Here is a 25,626-nt window from a genome sequence, read left to right on the forward strand (position 1 = left end):
GGGTTTATTCAGGTGGTGGCCAGTTAGCTCAGTTGTTTAGAGCATGGTGCGAATAGCACCAAGTTTGCCGATTTGATCCTCATATGGACCACTGTGAGCTGTGCCAGCCTTAAAAAAAAAAAAAAAAGAAAAAAAAAAGTGTACTGGGGATAAGAAAACAAAACCAGCACAGCAGTGTGGGAACACACACTTTCGGGCCATTATCCACGTGCAAAACAAGTGCTCTCTCAAGAAGGTTCCCTTATAACACCTCCTACAGGAAGTTAGAACCATAAAGTTTAACAGGAAGCTGGGACTAGAGAGTAACAGGAAGCCCAACTCCAGCCATAGACCTCCCAAGCCCTGGTCAGTTTCCTTAAACGGCCCGTTGGCTTTTACCAATAGAGAATAAGTGAGTGGTATATGATGAGACTGGTATTCGGGAGATTTAAATGCTTGATATTATCAGGTCAGGTACAGCCCTGCCACTTAGTGGCGTGGATGACCTTGGTAAAAGTAACCTTTTTATACATCAACTTCTTCCTTTCCTTCCTTCCTTCCTTCCTTCCTTCCTTCCTTCCTTCCTTCCTTCCTTCCTTCCTTCCTTCCTTTATTTGGAGAAAGTGAGCTGATGTTTTATGCTGTATTGTTTGTGGTCAGGAAGGTGCTCAGGAGCCCTGGGTGGGGCGAGCCTGCTTCCTCTTCAGTGTCCCTGGCTCCTGGCTGCGCAGGATGGCACTGGCGCTGTGGGTGTCGGCCATGCGCAGACCTCGGCGATCATGTTCCGGATGCTGCTGAGGGGGGCCCGAGCCTTCGTGTTGATGTTTGTCCTCATGTAGGAGGTGGATGGCTTTCACTGGCTAGATCTCCACTTCATGACGACCACCACACCTCTGCGGTTGGCTCCTCGCTCCAGGTCCATATTCTTGCGGTGAATCAGCCCGTTACAGCGGAAGGAGTTGCAGGCTTTCACATTATTGGGCTCAGTGCTGTATGTAGGCTTGTTCCTTCTGATCAGGATGCTAGAGCAGTTGCGCACAGCCTTCCGTTGCAGATGCGTGAACATGGTGACAGCGCCTCTCCTTGCAGCAGCGGTAGACAGAACGGGCAACTTCCTTCTCTTTAACTTGGAGATGTGAATAGTAAGTATATTTAGCTTGTGTCTGTAGGATGTCTGCTGTTTAAGCTACAGGATATTAGGCCATATATCTCCATGCCTCAGTTTCCTCTTGCACAGCAATGGTGTCTACCTCATGTGAGATAACCCAAGTAAAGGAATTATAAAGTTAACATATAGTAAGTCCCACATTTTCGGTGGTTGTGTTCAGTTGAGGTTTCTGTAAGCACCCAATTATAGACTTTCTTTTTGCCAGCTTAGTGGGACCCACTTCTGATCAACCAAGTCAAAATTTGGGTGAGCATGGTGGAATCAAATTTAGGGTTGTTTCAAGGTCAATATATAAGGAAACAGTATGTCCAAGCTTAAGGAGTAGGCGTGAGAACGAGGTTATTCAGTTGATGTGTCCAGGTGTTATAAGGTTCTAAAGGGAAGAAAATAAGACTAGTCGTTGGAGAGGGGAAGGAACATACCTACAGAAATAACCAAATATGTCTTTTGGTGTTTTTCTTCCCCCACAGATTTGATTATAAAATTCACACAGAAGAAATGTTGAAAGAAGTGTGCAGTGGACAAACATATTACCAGCACCCAGATACTGATATTTTGTTGTATTTGCTTTACCAAATGAATATCCATCCCATTATATTTTGGGTGTATTACAAACTAAACTTAAGGTATGAACACACTTCACCCCCAAATACTCAGCATGCATTGTTCGAACTAGAATTAAATATGTATTGTGTGTTTAATTTAGCAAGAATTTACATGTAGTGAATTGTAAAATTCTTAGGTGTACCACTGAATGAATTGGACAGGTGTTTACACCTGTGTAATTCAAAGCCTACCGAGGTGTGGAACATTTTCAGTCCTGCGGAAAATTCACTCATGCTTTTTCCCAGTCAATAATACTCATTGTCTCCCCCCCCATGGCAATCAGTGTTCTCATTTATCCCTGCATCTATTAGTTTTGCTTGTTGTAAATGATCATATCAGTGCAGTTACTCAGTGGGTAGTGTTTTCTACCCTGCTCTTATGAAAAGCTGCTGTGAACATTCTTGTATCTCTTTATAGACATATGTTTATTTCTCTTGGGTAAATACCTACAAGTGGACTTGCGAGTAATAGTTTGAAGGTGTGTGAACCTTTCCGTCACTCTACATCCTTACCAGTAGTTGGTTGCACTCTTTTAAATTGTAGCCATTCTGCTTTGTGTATGCTGCTGTGTCATTGTAATTTTACTGTGCATTTCCCTCATGACTAGGAGTACTGTGTTCTTGTTTATGTGCTTCTTGGCCACGTGCATGTCTTGCTTTGTGAGGTCTCTCTTCAGAACATTTGCCATTTAATAACTTGAATTGTCTTTTTATTATAGAATTATAGGAGCTCTTTATACATTCTGGACACAAGTACTTTGTCTGATACAGGCTTTACAAATATTTTTCTCCCAGTCTGGCTTGACTTTCATTTTCTTAATATTATCTCTTGATCAGCAGATGTTGTACATTTTATGAAGTCCCTATTTCATGTATTTTCTGCATTATTTCTACTGTTGTTTGTATTCTATGAAAACTTTGCCTCTTCCCAGGCTGCAAAGAAATTCTCCAGCGTTATCTTCTAGAAGATTTTAGGGATGGTTTTATGTTTTCTCTAAATTCCTTTGACTTCTCATGTGATCTGTGTGTGATTGTGATTCCTACTTAATCATGACTTTAATATTTTAAAACACCTCGAGACTCCTTTTATAGCCCAGTGTATGATGTGCTTGATGAGTTTTGCAGAAGTTATATTGTGTAGTTATTGGGTATTTTGACCTCTAGAAGTCAGATAAATGACTGATAGTATTTCTTACACTGTCTTTGTTCTTGCTGATGTTGTTTTTTTTTCTTTGTGGGTGGTGACTGGTTAATCTTTTAAAATTGAGTGATAGGAGTTAATATTATCAGCTTTCCATTTGGTGAATTTGTCTTTTTCCCTTAATTATGTCAATTTTTCTTCATGTATTTTGAGACCCTCATGACAGCATGCACCTTACATTTATTATGGCTCCTTGGTGATGTGGCCCTGTTATTATTACTGACTGTATTTTTTTTTAAGTGTTTTGAAATAATACTTTTTCTTGTAATCTACTTCATCTGGTATTCATATAGCCTGCCATTCTATTACTAGAATAACGCTTCTTACGGCAGGTTCTATCTTTTTCATCCATTTACTTTCAACCTGTGTGTTTATATTTAAAATAAGTCTCTTGGAGACAGCACATATGTGTTTCTTTCCTTCTTATCTTTCTGCCTGTTCATTGGAATGTTTGTAATTAATGAAATTATTTATACGGTTGGATAAATACCTACCTTTTAAAAATTGTTTTAATTACTTTTTGACTTCTTATCTCAATCTTTGTGGTTCCTCTTGGGATTGCTATACATGTCCTTAACTCTTTTACATTCTACTTTGTGTTTATCTTGTACCACTTCCTGTACAAATTTAAGAATCTTGCACTTTTATAGTTTGATGTACTACCCCCTTTCCTTGGTTGTGCCGTACTTGTCATTTCTATTTCATTTAAATAGACTATAATCCCACAGCATATAATCTTTGCTTTACACAGTTATGTGTATTTTAAAGAAATTTAGAGAAAAGTAATTTTTTTTTTTTTTTTTTTATGTCTTCTCACATAGTCTCCTTTTTTTTTGGAAATCTGCATTTCTATTTGGTCTCATTTCCCTTCAGCCTGAAGACCTCGTAGAGCAGGTTTCATGGAAACAGATTCTCTTAGATTTCTTTTATCTGAAACTGTCTTTATTTTCCTTTTTTGAGGGGAGGTTGACTTTACTGAGGTGTGGTTTATGTATAATAAACTGCATCCATTTGATGTTATTCAGATTGCTTTGGTGGCAGTGAACTTACCTGAACTCAAACCCTGTCTCCTCTGTGGTGGGCAGCAGCCGAGACTCTTTAGTCTGAGTTGGCTGTTGGGTGTCCGTCCATCTTCCACTCATGTAGTTACAGGTCTGCCAGGTATTTGGGCAGCTGCCATGCAGATCGGGACTCCCCTTCTGTGGCTCTTCAGTCATGCATCTCCTGTCATTTTCTAGCTGCTGTTGTCACTTAGTGTGTCCTCTGATTCTTCAACACATTTGCTGTTTTTCTGTGCATTTCAAGTGTCCAGTGGCCCCAACTCATAAAGAGAATAGGAAGCTCACTCAATGCTTTTCTTTTCTTCCAGATGGTTCCCCTCCAGTTTCTTCTTGTTGTGAATTATACTTTAACATTTTCAGATGTTTGTTTTCAATATTTTGGCCAGAGTTTGTAATTATTATGTCAGAGTGTTGGGCAGATACCAGCTACTCTACCAATAGCAGAACTGGAACTTGTTTTGTTTGTTCTTAATCTGGATCATGTGAGACTTGGGGTGGCCTTTGCTGTATTGGGTTAAAAACCAAGGCAGTTAACCAAACTCATGAAAAAAGACATTTATTAAATGTTTGATTTATATGCCATGACCCCATATCACTTTATGTTCCATGTTAATACCACCACTTGGTCTATTATTTTTCCCCTCATTTTCATCAACTAGGAGATTGGTACTTAGGGCTGTTAGGGTCCAAGTCGCATGGCTGGCTGGTGGCACAGCTGGGATTCAAATCTTGCTTGGCTTTTGATTCAAGAGTCACATTGTAAATTAATACTGCAGGATGCTACTTTCTCCCTGTCTAAATCAGTTATTTCTCCAGGGAACCCTGCTTCCTTGTCATGGAGGAACTCCTCAGTTTCAGGGAATCATTTGAAAAGGAATGTCTTTCTCAATTTGCTTGTATGTTTAATAGGCCATAAGAAGACATAAGTAAAAGTCTTTTTATGGTTGGTAGTGAATTAAGTTTGTATACTACCATTTTATTTAAAGCACAGTTGTGCTCAGTGACGTTTTATGTGCCAGTAATTACACCCTTACACGTGTGTACCATTCAGAAAACAGGGTATGTTACCAAGTTTAGGATTCATTAAGTGAGCACCATGAAATTCCTGATTCCAAATATTAAATCTCACAGACAGAAGGAAAAGAAAACAAATAAGCAAGCATTTAAATATGGTGTGTTCATTTTTTTGTAGACTGGAAATGAAAAAATATATGACACCAGGACAAAACAGAGAACAACAAGAAAGGTATTGTCATCTCTATAGCTAAACATTATATTGAATTTGTAAGGTTTAGATTTGATTCACATAAGCCTTTTTGAAGATTAAGTAAATTTGAAAAACAGCCTTTTACACAAAGAAATCTATCAGCTTTTAAAATCACATTCAGCTGTACCTTTATTTTCTTGTTAGTAGTTCTCTAATTTTTAGGTAATCAGTTCACAAATTATGGAGCAGAGTAATATATCATTTGCCTTAATTTCCTTTAATTTTTCTTTTTGCTTAGTGGTTTTTCTCCCCCCAATTTCAGTATATCTGCAACCAATGGTTTATCTTCTGGAGTAGATAGTGGAGGTGGCAAGATGAAATGGGAGAGAACACACATTGTGGTAACTAAACCCCCAGAGGAGGAGGTAGGTTATATAGTCAATACTGTTGATGTTTATTAAAGGCCTTGGTGTGCTGTGGTGGGGATGGGAGGTGTGGAGGGGTGGGCTTTGGGGTGACCCAGCACAAGATTAACCTGCCACTGAAACAGTCCCTTCAAATTGTGTGTGTGTGTGTGTGTGTTTTAAACTACCAGGCTTTTAAATTTTAAGTCATGTTCACTGTGACAACACAGAAAACCTAACCTAGCCCCTATAATTATGATTATCATCTAAAAGCCATAATTCGTCCAAACAGAATTGCAACTGAAACTATTTGACCCTCAGAATATTATTACATAATTAGGTTTTGCTTATTTCTGAAATGTCTTTAAATGGATTAATATTGTGTGTATTCATCTCACTTGCCTTTTTCTTCATAGGATTTATTCAACCTGTCAGTGTCATAAAAGGTAACTCCGGGTTATTCAATTTCACTGTTATATATTTATCCAGTAGGAAGATTTCCCACAATCCATTCTGCAGAGTGCATCCTAATACGTGCTGAGGGGAATGTACATGCACTGCTCCCTGGACAAGGTGCCGTCTGTTCTGTAGGCTCTTTATGTAGGAATGGGGTTGGATTATAGGGGGTCATACACACCTTCAGATGTGTGATGTGTTGACTCATTGCTCTTCAAGGTAGTTTTACAGCTTCCCACTTCCACATGACGGTGCGTAGCTCTGCTGTTCCTTGTCCATAAAGTACTGATTTTGTTTATTTCTAAACTTTTGCCGCTGTGGTGTCAGTGAAGCGGCACACCAGTGGAGTTTCATTTTGCGTTGTGTTGTTTACTACGGAAGGGAAAGATTTCTTTTTTTTTTGTGAGTTTCTTTGCCACTTGGGTTTTCTCTTTCTTTATCCATTATTTTGCATGGGTTGTTTCTTTTGTTAGGGCGAGTCCTTTATATGTTCTCAACATAAAAGTCTGAAAATGATGTAGACTGCAGATTGTTTAATTTATCCTTTCTTTCTGTACGTTTTTATTTGTTTTGTTCCTAATTTTAGGTGAACCCAGGTCTCGTTTCAGTCTTTTTGTAAAGGAATTTCAGCTTAGCTGGGTCATTTAAGTTTTGGTTTATAGTGCTTTTATGTGTCATTTGTGTCTAATTAAGTTTCATTTGTGACTTCCTCATTAACGTGTGAGGTTTTTAGAAGTAAATTTTTAGACCTTAAGTAGGAAATCTTGTAACAGTTTCTGTTGAAGGTAAACTCATGTTTAGATTCAAATTGTGGCATGCATTAAAATTCATTTTCTTCATGTCTATTGACATTTTCCTTTGCTGGCTTATTTAGAGTTGGAGGTCTTTGTATTTCAGTTTCTTCATCTCCTCTTTCTCTATTTAGCACCTTTGTTATTGGGACTCTCTGACTGACAGAGTCACGACTGGTTTGGCGGGTTGGGCTTTCTACCATAGGGCCCTCTTGTGATATTTATGTGGAGGCCTTGGCTCAGTTACTGGTCTTGAGGGTCTTTTTTTCCCTTAGTTTGTACTTGTTGCTGGGCTGGAGTGTTGCAAAAGGAGGGAATGTATCCATGTATTGTAATATCTTCAAAGAAGGTGTCTTGAATGCTATTGATCATAACCTGTATAAAATTTTGTAGTTTTCTTAGCAAATCGCTTTTCTTTTGTCATTAAAGCTCTTTATGTAGACACATTTACATTTGTGAAATGGGTTATTTGTCTTACCTTGTTTACATATGAAAATTAGTATCAAGTAACGTAACATGAATTTGTACTTCAGACGAGATTCTATATTTTTCCCTAAAATGTGTGGACTTGCCTTTTTAAAGTTTATCTCTGCATATGGAAAAAATCAGCTTGGTTTGGTGTTTGCCTGATGACAGAGTTGTAAGATTTGTCTATTTCCCTGCAATTCTAATGTTTGAGCTATAATTCCTGAGATATAATTCTTTAGGTGAATCTCTGGTTGGTACCTACAGCTCAGTGTTAGCCATTTCGCAGATTTGTATTTAGTCTGATTTTGCTGAATTGAGACATTTTGGGGGTGGTGGTGGTTAAATATTTCTTGATGATTTTGCTCCCACTACCTGGTATAGTAACTGTTAGGAGTTTTAAAACACTTTAACCCCCAGAACCCTCTTCTCTTTTCTGGGTCCCCACCCTCCCTCTGGTGGAACTCCGTGTCAGTCACTAAACATTGTCATTTTTCCTCTCCTGTTATATCAACCTCGTTTCTATAATGAAAATATTCACTGATGGAGAATAAATAAGTAGTATATGATAAGACTGGGTTTCAGGAGATTTAAGTGCTTGTTTCATCATGTCAGGTACAGTCTTGTCACTTAGTGGTGTGAGTGATGGTGATAAAAGTAACCTCTTTGTATAGCAGCTTCCTTCTCTTAATTTTATTTATTTATTTGGAGAAAGTCAGCTGATGCTTTATGTTTTATTGCTTTGGGGTTGGGGAGCTGCTCAGGAGCTGTGGGTGTGGTGAGCCCGCTTCCTCTTCAGTGTCATGGGCTCCTGGCTGTGCAGGATGGTGCTGGCTCTTCCGATGGCGGCCTTGCACAGGTCTGGACATACTTCTTGGAGATCATGTACCAAATGCTGCTGAGGGGGGCCCAGGCATTCGTGTAGATGGTGGTCCGCATGTAGGAGGTGGCCAGCTTTTGCTGGCCTGAACTCCGCTTTATGATGATCACCACACCTCTGCCGTTGGCCCCTAGCTCCAGGCCCACTGTCTTGCATTGAATCAGCCCGTTGTAGTGGAAGGAGTTGCCGGCTGTCAGAATATTGGGCTCGGTGCTGTATGTTGGATTGATCCTTTTTTTTTTTTTTAATTACACTTTGTTGAGTTGACAATTGTTAGTAAATTTGCATAGGCTTCATGTGTACAATTCTGTAGTACATCATCTATATGTCACATTGTGTGCTTACCTTCCAGAGTCAATGCCCCTTCCATGACCATATATTCGATCACTTTTACCCTCATCTACCACCTTCCTTAGCTCTGGTAAGGACTAAAGTGTTGTCTGTGTCTATAAATTTTTGTTTCTTCTTTTGTCTGTCTTGTTCCTTTGTCGTTTTCAGTTTTATATACCACATATCAATGAAATCATTTGGAGCTCTACTTTTTCTGTCTGACTTATTTCACTTAGCATAATAATCTCAAGATCCATCCATGTTGTCTCAAATGACATTATTTCCTCTTTTCTTGTGGCAGAATAGTATTCAATTGTGTATATATACCACATCTTCTTTATCCAATCATCTCTCGAAGGACACTTTGGTGTTTCCATGTTTTGGCCACCATGAGTAAAGCTGCAGTGAACACAGGAGCACATATATCTTTATGGATAAATGTTTTCATAATTTTGGGGAAGATACCCAGGAGAGGGATTGCTGGGTCATTTGGTAATTATATTCTTAATTTTTGAGGAACCTGTGCACTGCATTCCATAGCAGCTGCACCAATCTGCATTCCCACCAACAGTGTATGAGCCTTCCTTTTTCTCCACAGCCTTTCCAATACTTGTTATTATTGTCTTATTGATGATACCCATTCTAACAGGTGTGAGGTGATATCTGATTGTGGCTTTTATTGGCATTTCTCTGCTAATTAGTGATGTTGAGCATTTTTTCATATGTCTATTTGCAATTTGTATGTCCTCTTTGGAGAAATGTCTCTTCAGGTCCTCTGCCCATTTTTTAATTGGATTTTTTGTTGTTGTTGTTGAGTTGTATGATTTCCTTATATATTTTGGGTATCAGCTGCTTATCAGAGACATTGTTTGCTAAAATCTTCTCCCATTAGGTTAGTGGCTCCTTTAATTTTTGGATGGTTTCTTTTGCTGCGCAGAAGCTTTGTAGTTTGATATAATCCCATTCATTTATTTCAGCTTTTACTTCCCTTGCCTTTGGAGTCAAATTCATAAAATACTCTTTGAACCCGAGGTCCATAAATCTAGTACCTATGTTTTCTTCTGTGCAGTTTATGTTTCAGGTCTCGTGTTTAGGTCTTTGATCCATTCTGAGTTAATTTTGGAACACTGTGACAGATGGCAGTCTAGTTTCATTCTTTTGCCTGTGGCTTTCCGATTCTCCCAGCACCGCTTATTTATTGAAGAGGCTGTCTTTTCTCCATTGTACGTTTTTGGCGTCTTTGTCAAAAATTACCTGTCCATATTTATGTGAGTTTGTTTCTGCGTTTTCCATTCTAGTCAACTGGTCTGTGTGTCTGCTTTGCTGCCAAAACCACACTGTTTGATTGTTGTTTTGCCTGTGATACAATCTGAAGTCGGGGAATGTGATACCTCCAGCATTGTTCTTTTCTTCTTAGGATTGCTTTGGCTCTTCAGAATCTTTTGTGGTTCCATACAAATCTGATGATTTTTTGTTCTATTTCTTAAAAAAATGTCATTGAGTTGTTGATAGGGATTGCATTAAATCTGTATATTGCTTTGGGTCATATGGCCAGTTTAACTATGTTGATTCTTCCAATCTATGAATGCAGACTCTTTCTATTTCTTTGTGTCTTCTTCAATTTCTTTTTAAAATGTCTTATAGTTTTCATTCTATAGGTCTTTCACATCCATGGTTAAGTTTATTCATAGGTATTCCATTCCATTCTTGCAATTGCAAGAGGAATTTTTTTTTTTTTAATTTCTTTTTCTGAGACTTCATGGTTAGTATATAGGAATGCAATTGACTTTTGTACGTTGATTTTGTAGCCAGCAACTTTACTGTATTGGTTAATTGTTTCTGATAGCTTTTTGGTGTAGTCTTTGGGGTTTTCTATGTATAGCATCATGTCATCTGCAAAAAGTGACAATTTAATGTCTTAATTCCCAATTCAGATGCCATTTATTTCTTTTTCTTGCCTGATTGCTCTGGCTAGGACTTCCAATACTATGTTGAAAAGCAAAGGTCATAGGGGACAGCCCTGTCGTGTTCCTGAACGTAGATCAAAGGGCTTCAGTTTTTCACTGTTATTTATGAGATTAGCTGAGGGTTTGTCATATATGGCCTTTATTATGTTCAGGTATTTTCCTTCTATATGCATTTTATTAAGTGTTTTAATTATAAATAGATGTTGTATCTTTTGAAACATTTTTTCTGCATCTAGTGGTATAATCATATGAGTTTTGTCCTTTATTTTATTTATGTGGTGTATCACATTGATTGATTTGCATATGATGAACCATTCTTATACCCCTGGGATGAACCCCACTTGGTGGTGATGTATAATCTTTTTAATGCATTTTTGCATTTGATTTACTAGAATTTTGTTTAAGATTTTTGCATCTTATTCATCAGAGATATTGGTCTGTAATTTTCTTTTTGTGTGTTTTCCTTACCAGGTTTTGGTATCAGGGTAATGTTGGCCTCATAAAATGAGTTAGGGAATGTTGTCTCTTTTTCAATTTTTTGGAAGAGTTCGAGTAGGACAGGTATTAGATCCTCTTTGAATGTTTGGTAGCATTCACTAGTAAAGCCATCTGGTCCTGGACTTTTTCTTTTGTGAAAATTTCGGATGACTGATTCACTTTCCTTACTGTCGATTGGTCTGTTTAGATTTTCCAGTACTTCGTGGAAAGCTATATGTTTCTAACAACATATCCATATCTTCTAGATTATTGAATTTGTTGGCATATAATCCTTCATAATATTATGGATGATACTGTATATTTCTGTGGCATCTGTGGTAAGTTCCCCTCTTTCATTTCTGATTTTATTTATTTGTGTTTTCTCTTTTTATCTTAGTGGGTCTGGCCAAAGGTTTGTCAATTTCATTAATCTTTTCAAAGAACCAGCTCTTTGTTGCCTTAATTTTTTATATGGTCTTTTTGTTCTCTATTTCATTTAGTTCTACTCTGATTTTTATTATTTCCTCCCTTCTGTTGACTTTGGTTTTCATTTGTACTTCTTTTTCTAGTTCTTTAGGTGTAATGTGAGGTTATTTATTGTTGCCACCTAGCAGCCTACCCGTGTGTCCCCTCGTACCTGCCCCTAAAGAAAGGAGAGTCTGTGAGACTGATCCTTTCATGGACTTTGCTTCACCTTTTTGCTTACACCTTATGTCTGTCTCCCTGTTTGGCCCCAAAGGATGGCTGGTTAGTCAATGACAGGTAAGATTCCTCAAGGAAGGAACAATGTAAGCCAGGCGCAGTCACATATGGCCATCTGGAGAACTCACGGGGTTGATAGACGTGGGCAAAGACCCCCTTCTTCCCCTGGCTAAGGAGAGCTTTTGCCTCTGTGGCTACATTCCTTCCCACATCCTGCTAGGTAAGAGATTCAATGATGTGATAACATCAGCTCTCCATCTATACATATGCATAAAGGTTTTGTCCCTTGGGAGCTACATACATCCTGAGACTTAGAGTTCCAGCTGTCTGCAGGCAAGGGTAATTGGTTTGAATCAGTTTCCTAGTATAACGTGTGAGATTCAGATCTTGAGATTAACAAGCTTTAGTTTCTCATTCGTTAATCAATAAAAGCTATGTGTTGGCCCGATTCTGGTCTCTCAGTCCTTGAGGCTGGAGTCCTTTGGCCCCGCTTGCACTTTATTCGTGAATACTGAATTTCTTATCCCTGTGCCATACTTCTTGCTTCCCACAACTTTTGTCAAGTGACGCGACAATTTATGTGGGATTTTCTTGTTTCTTGAGATCAGCCTATAATGACATAAATTTCCCTCTTAAAACTACTGTCACTGCATCCCCCAAATTTGGGTAGGATGTATTTTCATTCTCATTTGTTTTTATGTATCTTTTGACCTCTCCTCTTATTTCTTCCTTGACCCAGTCATATTTTAAAAGTATATTGTTTAATCGCCGCATATTTGTGGTTTTTCTTGCTTTTTTTTTTTTTGCAGTTGATACCCATTTTCAAAGCCTTGTGATCAGAGAGTATGGTTGGTATGATTTCAATCGTCTTAAATTTACTGAGGCTTGTTTTATGTCCCAATACATGATCTATCCTTGTACACTAGAATGTTCCATGTACACTAGAACATAATATATAGTCTGATGTGCTAGGATGAAGTCCTCTATAAATGTCCATTATGTCTGTTTCATCTAATGTTTCATTTAGGGCTGATATTTCTTTACTTTCAGTTTGGATAGTCTATCCATAGCTGTCAATACTGTATTTAGGTCCCCTATTCTAATTGTTTCAGCTTTTCCCCTTAGTTCTGTTAGTGGCTGCTTGGTATATTTTGGTCCTCCCTGATTGGGGGCATAAATACTGATGACTGTTATGTCTTCTTGTTGTATAGTCCTCTTTATCAATATGAAATGTCCATCTTTGTCTCTTGTTACCTTTTTTATCCTGTAGTCTGTTCCACCTGATGTCAGTATGCCCACACCTGCTTTTTTGTGAATACCGTTTGCTTGGAGTGTCAATGTCCACCCTTTCACTTTGAGTGTATATTTGTCCTTGTAGCTGAGATGTGTCTCTTGGAGGCAGCATATTGTTAGGTTTAGTTTTTTGATCCAATCTGCTACTCTGTGCCGTTTTGGCGAGTTCAGTCCATTTACATGTAGGGTTATAATTGATATATAAGGTTTCCTATCATTCTAGCTTTGGTTTTCTGTTAGGACAGTGACTCCATTGTTTCTTTGTCTTTTTGTTTCTGTCTATTATTTCATTGTGGTATTCTATGATATTTCTGTTTCTTCTTTTTTATGTTATATTTTTCAGTTCTGAGTTTTTTTTAATGGTTGTCATTAAATTTATGTAAACAAAAGTTTCATATTTAGAGTATTCCACTTTCTTCAGCATGCTTTCTTTCTCCATTCCCTTTTGCCAGTTAAGACCTTTACTCGCTCCCATTTTATGTTTTTGTTGTCACAAATTATCCCTATTTATGCTGTGAGTTGATTTCTGTGCTGCAATAGCAGGTTTTCTTTTTCCTCTTTTTTTTTTAAGTGTATTTTTTATCCCTTCTTTACTCTGTATGTTATGTTTAAGTGTATGGTGTCCTATTTGATATAGGGACTGCCATATCCTACTCCTGTCTGTCTGTTCATAATACTACTCATGGTTTTGTATTCTTTGGTATTTTTTGGTTCAGGCTGAATAGCCTCCTTCAGTATTTCTTGTAGTAGCCTCCTTTGGTGTTTCGTGTTAGAAAATTCCCTCAGCTTCTGTATGTCTGGAAAGGTCTTTATTCCTCCTTCATATCTAAAGGATATCTTTGCTGGATATATTATTCTTGGCTCATAATTTCTCTCTTTCAAGAGTTTGAATATTTGATTCTACTCCATCCTGGCTTGTAAAGTTTCTGCTGAAAAATCTGATGATAATCTAATGGGCTTTCCTTTGTAGGTTACGGTCTTCTTTTCCCTGGCTACCTCAAGGATTCTTTCATTGTCATTAATTTTGGACAGCTTCAATATAATGTGCATTGGAAAAGGCCTTTTGGGGTTGAGGTAATTAGGTGTTCTATTTGCTTCTTGGATTCAAAGATACAGTTTGGGAAGTTCTCATTGACTATTTGTTTGAATATATTCTCTGTTCCCTTCTCCCTTTCTTCTCCTTTTGGTATGCCCATGATTCTTATAATTGCTCTTTTTGATGGAGTCAGAAAGTTCTTGTAGAGTTCTTTCATTTCTTTTAACTCTTAAGTCTTTATCTTCCATCAGTGTCATTTCAAGATTTCTTTCTTCGATGTCACTGATTATTTTCCTCCACCTGGTCAGCTCTAGTACCTAAGCTGTCTGTTTCATTCCTCATTTCTTTTATTGAGTTCTCCAGAAATTCTATTTGGTTCTTTTTTAAAATTTCAATCTCTTTGGTAAAATGTTCATTTTATTCTTTAATTGTGTTTCTGAGTTCATTTAACTGCCTATCTATGTTTTCTTGCATCTCAATGAGTTTTTTAAGAACTGCAATCTTGAATTCTCTGTCATATAAATCACATATTTCCATGTCTTAAGTTCATTTTCTGGAGACTTTTCATTTTCTTTCTGATCTGCCTTGTTACTTTGGTTATTCATGGCAATTAATGAATAATTATTTCTCTTCTGAGTCACCTGCAGGATTGTGTTCTGCAACAAGTTGATAGGAAGAGGTCTTTTGTTTTGCTTTCCAGTAGGGGTTGATGGAATGTTTTATTCTCTCTCGTTCTGCAGCCTTTTATTCTTTCCCATGCTGTAGTGTTTATTTTTTTCTGCACTCTTTGGGCTTCTCACACAATGTGAGAGGTGGATCCCTGGAAGGTGGGCTTCTCTTCTGTCAGCAGGGGGATGTGGAAAGCTTCTGAAGTTCCAAAGCTCTTCCTGCACCAGATTTAGAGCCTGTGTTTCTCAGTGGCTCTGTTTACCCCTGCAGGGATCTGCCCAGATAGTTGGGCCTGGGGCAGAGTGGGTTGTGAGAGGTGCCTCTGAGCAATGGTGGAGACCACTAGCACAACCAATGATGCAACCAAGCTCCCTCCCTTTTGCCAAAACTACTTGGGCCAACATTCCCTGGCTGTGGGTCCGCAGTTTTCAGAACTGCAAATATTCTGTTATTTTGATGTGACAATGATATCTTTCAGCTTCTAGCACTGGGAGGATTGGTGGCTATGAGTACTGGAAGGGTAAGGTGGGGTCGGCTAGGCTCCATGCCTGTGTCTTCTATCCTCCTCCTGGCAGTTAAGGTTTAAATCACTGTTTTCTCACTTCTTCCCTCAGTCTTTGCTCTGAGGTCTCTGCCGTGAGTGTTGGGTTCAGCCTGTTATATGCTGATCTCTAAGGCGGAATGTGGGCCCTAAGGGGAGTGCTAGCAGTCTGAATCCTTCCCTCTCCTGTGGCTGCGGTAGCTCAAGCATGCAGAGAGCTCTGAGCTCCAAGATTGGTCTGCTCCTGATCTCTTAGGCCTGAGTCTCCTAACATTCCCTTCCCTCTTCCCCGACTCACCCAATTTGCCTACCTTTAAATGGGTTCAATTGCGCGTCTCTTACTCTTGCCTGTCTGCTGCGCGTGGAGTCCTTTTTGGAATTACAGTTGTTCAATTTGCTTTAAATTCTAGGGGAGACTTCAACAGTCTCACCTCATGGCGTCATATGTATGTTGTAATCCTTGGCTAGTTCCTTTGGATCAGGAAGCTGGAGCAATTGGGCACAACCATCCATTGTAGATGTGCAGATTGGCGACAGTGCCTCTCCTTGCAGCAGTGGGAGATGGAAAAGGCAACTTCCTTCTCTTTAAAATGAAGATACGAATGCTAAGTATATTTAACTTGTTTCTGCAAGATGTCTGCTATTTAACAGCTATGTGGTATCGGGCCATATATCTCTGTGCCTCAGTTTTCTCATCCAAGCAATAGTGTCTACCTCATGTGAGACAACCCATGTGCAGGTATAAAGTTAATATATAGTATGTCCAATATTTTATGATGGTTGTGTTCCAGTTGAGGTATCTGTAAGCATACGATTTCAGTGGTTGGCTTTTTTTTTCCAAGATTTTTGGGACACCCCTTTGATCCACCAAGTCAAAATTTGTGTGACAAGGAATCAAATTTAGAGTTTGTTCAAGGTCAATATGTAAAGAAGCAGTATGTCTAATCTTAAGGTATTGGCGTGAGAACTAGGTTATTCAGCTGATGTGTCCACGTGTTATGAGGCTCTAAAGGGAAGAATATAAGACTAGTGGTTGTTGATGGGAAGAAACATCCCTATAGAAATAACCAAATGTGTCTGTTGTTTTTTTGGTCACCCCGCCAAGATTTGATTATAATTTTCACACAGAAAAATGTTGAAAAAATTGTGCAATGGACATACATCACACATGTTCTCAGCTCTTAGATTCTAATGTTTTGTTTTATTTGCTTTACCAAATATATATATATATATATATATATATATATATATATATATATATATATATATATATGTTTTGGGTGCATTGTGCAAACTAAGTTTAAGGTGTGAATACACTTCATCCCCAAATACTTCAGCATAGATTGCTGGAAGTAGAGTTAAATATGTATTTTTTTTTTTTAATTAAGGAAGACTTTACATTAGTGAATTGTAAAACTCTTAGGTGTACCATTGAATGACTTGGACAGATGTTTACACCTGTGTAACCCAAAGCCTGCCGAGCTGTGGAATATTTCCAGTCCTGCAGAGAATTCATTCATGTTCCTTCCCAGTCAATACTTATTGCCTCCTGCGCCAGGGCAGTCAGTATTCTCATTTTTCTCACCATCTATTGGGTTCGCTTGTTCTAAACGTTCATATCAGTACAGTTACTCAGTGTGTTGTGTTTTCTGCCTGACTCTTATGAAAAGCTGCTGTGAACATTCTTGTATCTGTTTGTAGACATACGTTTATTTCTCTTGGGTAAATACATATAAGTGGAGGTGCAAATAATAGCTTAAAGTCCCCCCAACAGTGTGTGAACCTTTCTGTCACTCTACATCCTTATCAGTAGTTGGTTGTCCTCTTTTAAACGGTAGCCATTCTGCTTTGTGTATGCTGCTGTGTCATTGCAATTTTACTGTGCGTTTCCCTCAGGACTAGTAATGTGTTCTTGTTTATGTGCTTCTTGGTCACGTGCGTGTCTTCCATTGTGAGGTCTCTCTTTAGAACGTTTGCCCTTTTAAAAATTGGGTTGTCTTCGTATTCTTGAGTTGTAGGAGCTCTTTATGAATTCTGGACGCAAATACTTTGCAGCATGCCTTACAAATATTTTTCGCCCACTTTGGCTTTCTTTTTTTTTTCTCCCTCCATCCTTCCACTGCTCCCTCCATTCCTCCCTGTTTTGTTTCTATTTTCCTTCCTTTCTTTCTTTCCACCTTCAACATTAATTTATATTAATTTTATGTGTACTCCATAGTGGTTAGTCATTTATATAAATTAAAAAGTGATCCCTCTGACTAGTGTAATGACCACTTGGCGCTACGCATAGTTTTTACCATATTCTGGACTACATTCTCTGTGCTGTACTTTACATCCCCGTGACTATTTTGACCCATTTGTACTTCTTAGTCCTGTCACCTTTTTCACCCTGCCCTCAACCCCCCTCCCAAGTATCACCATGGTAAACCTAATACCAAGTATCACCATGATAAACCATCTGACACCATACATAGTTATTACAATATTATTAACTGTACATTTTTATTCCATGCTCTACTTTCCCATGACAACTGTGTAATAACCAATTTGTACGTCTTGATTTCTTCCTTTTCTCACTCATCCTCACCCCTGTCCCATCTGGCAAGCATTCATATATACTCTGTATGTATGAGTTTGTTTCTGTTTTATTTGTTTGTTTATGTTGTTTTTAGATTCCACCAATAAGCAAAATCACATTGCATCTGTCCTTCTCTGACAGACTCCATCCAGCCCAGTACCCTCCTGTTCCATCCATATCACTGTCGATGGCAAGAACCCATTCCCTTCCATGGCTGAGCAATATTCCTTTGTGTATATGTACCTACTCTTTATCCATGCATCCATCAACAGACACCCAGGCTGCCTCTACACCTCAGCTATTGTAAACAATGCTGCAATGGATATATGAATGTATACAATCCCTTGAAGTGGTGTTTTGGTTTCTTCAAATAAATGCCCTGAAGTGGGATTACTGAATCGTTATTTGTCCTTTTTATCGTCTTTGTTTTAAATTCTGTTTTGTCTGGTACAAGTACTGCTACCCAGATTCTGTCTGTTGGGTTTTTCTGTTTCAATTTTCATGATTTTTTTTTTCTTTCCATTTCTTTACTTTCAACCTTTTTGTGCCTTTTGATCTGAAGTGAGTCTCTTGCAGTCAGTGTATTTAAGGGTCTTGTGTTTTTTGTTGTTGTTGTTGATTCAACCACTCTATCTTTTGATTGGAGCATTTAATCCAGTTATACTTAAAGTAATTGTTGATATATATGTAGTTACTTCCATTTTATTATTCATAGTTTTGATTTTCTTTGTTTTCTTCTTCTTATCACTTTATTCCTGCCAATCCTTCTGCGCTACAAAGTTTCTGTTGAGATATCAGCTGATAGATTTATGGGAGCTCCCTTGTAGGTGACTAATTTTTTTTCTCTTGCTGCCTTTAGGATTCTCTCTTTGTCTTTAACCTTGGTCATTTTAATTATGATGTGTCTTGGTGTGGGCCTCTTTGGGTTCATCTTGTTTGGGATTCTGTGTTTCCTGAACTTGTATATCTACTTACTTTGCCAGGTTAGGGAAGTTTATTGTCGTTATTTCTCAAAATAGGTTTTCAATTCCTTGCTCTATCTCTTCTTATTCTGGTACACCTATAATATGAATGCTGATACACTTGATGTTGTGACAGAGACCCCTTAAACTCTCCTCTTTGATTCTTTTTTTGATATTTATTTTCTTTTTCTTCTTTTTTTTTTTTGCTCTTCTGCTACCTTGTCTCTGAATCACTGATTTGATCCCTGTTTCATCTAATTTACTGTTGATTCTCCATTTGTTTTCTGAACAGTATTTCTTGAACACCAGATGTTCTAAATTTTATGAAGTTTGAATTTATGTGATTTTTTACCCCATTATTTTTACTGTTCTTTGTGTCCTAAGAAACGTTTGCCTCTTCCTAGGCTGCAAGGAAATTGTCCTATTATCTGTTAGACTATTATAGTAGTGCTTTTACGTTTTTTTTAAAAATTTCGTGATTGATCTCTTATGTGATTCCTGGATTAAAACTGATTTTATGCATAATTTCAATGTTTTGAAATGTATGGAGAGTTGCTTTATAGCCCAGTGTATGGTTTACTAGATGAATTTTGAAGAAGGTATATTACGCATTTGTTGGCTATAGTGTTCTAGAGAAGTCAGATAAGATGACAGGTAGTATTTCTTACATCTTCTTTGTTTTTGCTGAATGTTTTTTTAGGAGGTGGTGTATGATTAGTCCATTAAAATTGTTGAGAGATAGGAGTTAAAGTTATCTACTTACCTTTGGTGAATTTGTCTTTCCCCCTATACTATATCAATTTTTGCTTTTTGTATTTTGAGGCCCTCATGACAACATGCACCTTACATCTATTATGGCTCTTCAATCATGTACCCCTGTTAATATTAGTAATTGTCCTTAAAAAAAAGAACTTTGGAAATATTCTTTACCTTGAAATCTACTTTATCTGGTAATCATACAGCCAGCTATTCTGTTAGTAAAGCAACAGAGAACCTGCTTACTAATTGCAGTTCTATCTTTTCCATCCATTTACTTTCCACCTGTGTCTTTATATTAAAAATAATTATCTTATAGACAGTATATAGTTGAATATTTTCCTTTTATCTATTTCTGTCTTTTAATTTGAATATTTATATTTAAAGTAATTATTAACATGGTTGGATAAAGACTTGCCATTTTTAAATTGTTTTCATTACTTGTTGATTTTTTTATCTCTATCTCTTCATATTACTTATTGGTTCATTATGGAATTACGATACATGTCCTTAACTTTTTCCATTCTATTTTATGTTAATATTGGGCCACTTCCTGCCAAAAATGTAAGAATCTTGCACCTTTATATTTTGATGTACCACTTTTTCCCTTGTATCTGATGCAGTACTTAATTTGTTTATTACATTTAGATAGAGAGGATATAAACCCATGGCATATAATTTTTGTTTTATCCAGTTATATGTATTTTAAAGAAATTTAGTGAAAAACAGTGGGGTTTTTATGTTTTTTTTTTTTTAATGATTTGTCACATATTCTCCATTTTTTCCAAAACGCTGAGTGTCCATTTGGTACCATTACCTTCACCCTGAAGACCTCATACAGCAGGTTTTATGACAACAGATTCTCTTAGGTTTCATATATCTGAAAGTGTCTTTATTTTTCCTGTTTTTGGGGGAGGTTGACTTTTCTGAGGTGCAGTTTATGTATAATTAACTGCATCCATTTGAAGTTATTCAGATTGTTTTAGCTGGCAGTGAACTTACCTGAACTCAAACCCTGTCTCCTCTGTGGTGGGCAGCAGCTGAAACTCTTTAGTCTGAGTTGGCTTCTTGATGTCTGCCATCTTCCACTCATGCAGTTTACAGGTCTGCCAGGTATTTTGACAGCTAATATGCAGACTTGGGGCTCCCCTCCAGTGGCTCTTTAGTTGTGCATCTCCCATCATTTTCTAGCTGCTGTGGTCACCTAGTATGTCCTCTGATTCTTCACCAACACATGTGCAGTTTTCTCAGTGCATTTCAAGTATTCAGTTGCCCCAACTCATAAAGAGGTCAGGAAACTCACTCAAGTGTTTCTCTCTTTTTGAGGTCTCTTCTCCTCTTCAGGTTCTGCTTCCTTTTGTTTGCTCTTTAATGTTTTCACATGGTTGCTTTAATATTTTGTCCAGAGTTTATAATTGTTATGTCAAGGAATTGACATATATGATCTATTCCTCCATGAACAGAGGCGGAACTCTTTGTTTTAGTCTGGGTCATGTGAGACTTGGGGTGGCCTTTGCTCTATTGGGTTAAGAACCAAGGCAGTTCCCCAAACTCATGAGAAATGATGTTTATTAAATGCTCGTTTAATATACCAAGACATATATAACTTTGCGAATCATGTTAATACCATTACTGTGGGTATTATTTTTTCCTTATTTTCACCAATTAGGAGATTGGTACTTAGGGCAATGAGGTTCACATTCAGATGCCTGGCTGATGGCAGAGCTGGGATTCAAGTCTTGTGTAGTTTTTTTGGTTCAAGAGCTCACATTGTTGATTAACATGGCATGGCGTGTTCTTCATGTTCTAAATTTACCTCTAACTATATAAATTCTACCTGAAAAAATATAGAGATAAAAGAATGACAGAAAAGATGAACTATAACATTATAAAACATACTGTGTTCTAGGAAATGGAAGTACCAGTATTACCGAGACTCACTCAACCCATCACCAGTTTCACAGCCTCCAATCAGTTTTAGTTTTTCTGTGATGACTTCTTCTCCATCACTGATTAGTCCTGCACAGTCATCAGCAAACAAGGTTTCAAACCATAATACAATTTGAGGTGATTTTTGTGTTTTTCTTATTGTTTATTTAAAATATCTAATATTAAGTTTGAAGCAGTGATTAATTTTTGCTAATTCAAACCAACAACTCAGAGAAGAGAACAAAATGGAAATGCTATTTGCCTTTCTTTAGTGTACATTATAATGGGATCCATTATAATGGGAGTGTTTGTCACGTCTTACGCAAAGCATTAGGGAAAGCAATGATTGTAAATTTGTTTCCAAACAATGTTTTCAATGAAAATACTCTTCTTTTTGTACTCATAAATGCATGTTTTTATTTCTCAAGAAGAAATAATATCTTCAATCCGCTCATCATATTTGTCCTTTTGAGTTTGCATTTACTTTTTGTGAACGTATAGATGTTACTTTTCTCCTTCAGAGAAATATCCATCTCTAAAGGAGTGTATACTCCTATTCCAAGAGGAGGCAGATGTCGCAGAAGAAACTTAAGAATTTTTCAGAAGTTTTAAAGTGAGTTTTAAATCTAAAAAGGACAATATTTACTTTCGGCTTCTTAGGAGTAATTAATTTGCTTATGACCTATTTTATTGTAAATTTCTTTTTCTAAAAGGTTGTTTTTATATATTTTTTTAATTTATCGGGGAGACAATTGTTAGTAAAACTACATAGATTTCAGGTGTACAATTCTGTATTACATCATCTATAAATCCCATTGTGTGTTCACCACCCAGAGTCAGTTCTCCTTCCATCACCATATATTTGATCCCCCTTACCCTCATCTCCCACCCCCCACCTCCCCTTACTCTCTGGTAACCACTAAACTATTGTCTGTACTATGAGTTTTTGTTTCTCATTTGTTTATCTTGTTCTTTTGTTGTTTTTGGTTTATATACCACATATCAGTGAAATCATATGGGTTTCTGCTTTTTCTGTCTGACTTATTTCGCTTAGCATCATACTCTCAAGATCCATCTATGTTGTCACAAATGTTCCTATATCATGTTTTCTTACTGCTGAATAGCATTCCATTGTGTATATATACCACAACTTCTTTATCCATTCATCTATCGAAGGACATTTTGGTTGTTTCCATGTGTTGGCCACCGTAAACAAAGCTGCAATGAACATTGGAGCACACGTGTCTTTAAGTATAAATGTTTTTAGATTTTTTTGGTAGATACCCAGGAGAGGGGTTGCTGGGTCATATGGTAACTCTATTCGTAATTTTTTGAGGAACCTCCACACTGCCTTCCATAACGGCTACACCAGTCTGCATTCCCACCAACAGTGTATGAGGGTTCCTTTTTCTCCACAGCCTCTCCAACACTTGTTACTATTTGTCTTGTTGATGATACCCATTCTGACTGGGGTGAGGTGAGAGCTCATTGTGATTTTTATTTGCATTTCTCTGATGATTAGTGATGTTGAGCATTTTTTCATATGTCTCTTTGCCATTTGTATGTCCTCTTTGGAGAAATGTCTCTTGTGGTCCTCTGTCCATTTTTCATTGGGTTGTTTGTTTTTTTGTTGTTGAGTTTCATGAGTTCCTTGTATGTTTTGGATATTAGACCCTTATCGGAGGCACTGTTTGCAAAAATCTTCTCCCATTCAGTTGGTTGCCTCTTTATTTTGTCGATGGTTTCTTTTGCTGTGCAGAAGCTTTTAAGTTTCATATAGTCCCATTCATTTATTTTAGCTTTTATTTCCATTGCCTTTGGAGTCAAATTTATAAAATGCTCTTTGAACACAATGTGCATAAGTTTAGTACCTGTTTTCTTCTATGCAGTTTATTGTGTCAGGTCTCATGCTTAAGTCTTTGATCCATTTTGAATTAATTTTGGTACATGGTGACAGATAGCAGTCCATTTTCATTCTTTTGCACATGGCTATCCAATTCTCCCAGCACCATTTATTGAAGAGGCTGTCTTTGTTCCATTGTATGTTTTTAGCTTCTTTGTCAAAAATTATCTGTCCATATTTATGTGGTTTTATTTATGGGCTCTCAATTCTATTCCATTGGTCTATGTGTCTGTTTTTCTGCCAATACCATGCTGTTTTGATTATTGTAGCCCTGTAGTACAAGCTAAAGTCAGGGAGTGTGATACCTCCAGTATTGTTCTTTTTTCTTAGGATTGCTTTGGCTATTCGGGGTCTTTTGTGGGTCCGAACAAATCTGATGATTTTCTGTTCTATTTCTTTAAAAAATATCATTGGGATTTTGATGGGGATTGCATTAAATCTGTATATCGCTTTGGGTCATATGGGCATTTCAACTATGTTGATTCTTCCAATCCATGAGCATGGAATGTCTTTCCATTTCTTTGTGTCTTCTTCAATTTCTTTCTAAAATATCTTACGGTTTTCAGCTTATAGGTCCTTCACATCCTTGGTTGAGTTTATTCCTAGGTATTTTATTCTTTTTGCTGCAATTGCAAAAGATATTGTTTTTTGTATTTCTTTTTCTGAGATTTCTTTGTTAGTATATGGGAATGCAATAGACTTTTGTACGTTGATTTTGTAGCCAGCAACTTTACTGTATTCGTTGATTGTTTCTAATAGCTTTTTGGTGGAGTCTTCAGGGTTTTCTATATATAGCATCATGTCATCTGCAAAGAGTGATAATTTAACTTCTTCATTCCCAATTTGGATGCCTTTTATTTCTTTCTCTTGCCTGATTGCTCTGGCAAGGACTTCCAACACTATGTTGAAAAGCAGAGGTGATAGGGGACATCCCTGTCATGTTCTTATATATGGTTCTTATATTTGTGTCCTTATATATGGTGTATCGTTGAGAATGTTCCATGTACACTAGAAAGGAATGTATAGTCTGATGTTGTTAGGATGAAGTGCTCTATAAATGTCAATTATGTCCATTTCATCTAATGTGTCATTTAGGGCTGCTATTTCGTTATTTATTTTCTGTTTGGATGTCTATCCATAGCTGTCAATGATGTATTTAAATCCCCTAGTACAACTGTGTTTTGGTCAATTTCTCCCTTTAGTTCTGTTAGTAGTTGCTTGGTATATTTCGGTGCTCCCTGATTGGGGGGCATAAATATTGATGACTGTTATATCTTCTTGTTGTACAGACCCCTTTACCTTTATGAAATGTCCATCTTTGTCTCTTGTTATCTTTTTCACCCTGAAGTCTGTTTCATCTGATACATTATGGCTATGCCTGATTTTGTCTGAGTACCATTTTCTTGGAGTGTGAATTTACATCCTTTCACTTTGAGTCTATGTTTTTCCTTGAAGCTGAGATGTGTCTCTTGGAGACAACATATGGTTGGGTTTAGTTTTTTGATCCAGTCTGCTACTCTGTGCCTTTTTATTGGTGAGTTCAGTTCTTTTACATTTAGGGTGATTATTGATATGTGAGGTTTCCTATGATTCTATCTTTAGTTTTCTGGTAAGGCTGTGTCTCCATTATTTCTTTGCCTTTTTGTGTTGTCTATTATTTCTGTGTGGTGGTATTCTATGATGTTTCCCTCTGTTTCTTCTTTTATTACAGTGTATATTTCAGTTCTGGATTTTTTTTTTTTTTTGAGTGGTTACCCTTAAGTTTATGTAAAAGAAAGTTTGATATCTAGAGTATTCCATTTTCTTCAGCACACTTACTTTCTCCATTCCCATATTCCAGTTCAGGCCTTTACTGTCCCCCTTTTTATGTTTTGGTTGCCCCAAATTGTCCCTGTTAATGGTGGTCGAATAGCCTTCTTTAGTATTTCTTGTAGTGCAGGTCATATATTAGAAATTTCCCTCAGCTTCCGTATGTCTGGAAAGGTCTTTATTCCTCCTTCATATCTAAAGGATATCTTTGCTGGATATATTATTCTTGGCTCATGATTTCTCTCTTTCAATAGTTTGAATATTTGGTTCCACTCCCTCCTGGCTCGTAGAGATTCTGCTGAAAAATCTGATGATAATCTAATGGGCTTTCTTTGAAGGTTAGCATCTTCTTTTCCCTGGCTGCCTTGAGGATTCTTTCTTTGTCGTGATTTTATACACCTTCAATACAATGTGTCTTTGAGAAGGCCTGTTGGGATTGAGGTAATTAGGTGTTCTA

General features: G+C 37.3%; 2 pseudogenes; both read right to left on the bottom strand.

Moving 5' to 3' along the window:
* Positions 1 to 647: 647 nt before the first annotated feature.
* On the bottom strand, positions 648 to 1,045 carry LOC148755731 (large ribosomal subunit protein eL28 pseudogene; annotated as a pseudogene).
* Positions 1,046 to 8,097: 7,052 nt separating this feature from the next.
* Positions 8,098 to 20,610, bottom strand: LOC148755732 (large ribosomal subunit protein eL28-like; annotated as a pseudogene).
* Positions 20,611 to 25,626: the final 5,016 nt, after the last annotated feature.

The sequence above is a fragment of the Rhinolophus sinicus genome, chromosome 14 (assembly GCF_057876585.1).
Source record: "Rhinolophus sinicus isolate RSI-liver-muscle chromosome 14, RSI-T2T, whole genome shotgun sequence".
In the NCBI taxonomy this organism is placed as follows: domain Eukaryota; kingdom Metazoa; phylum Chordata; class Mammalia; order Chiroptera; family Rhinolophidae; genus Rhinolophus; species Rhinolophus sinicus.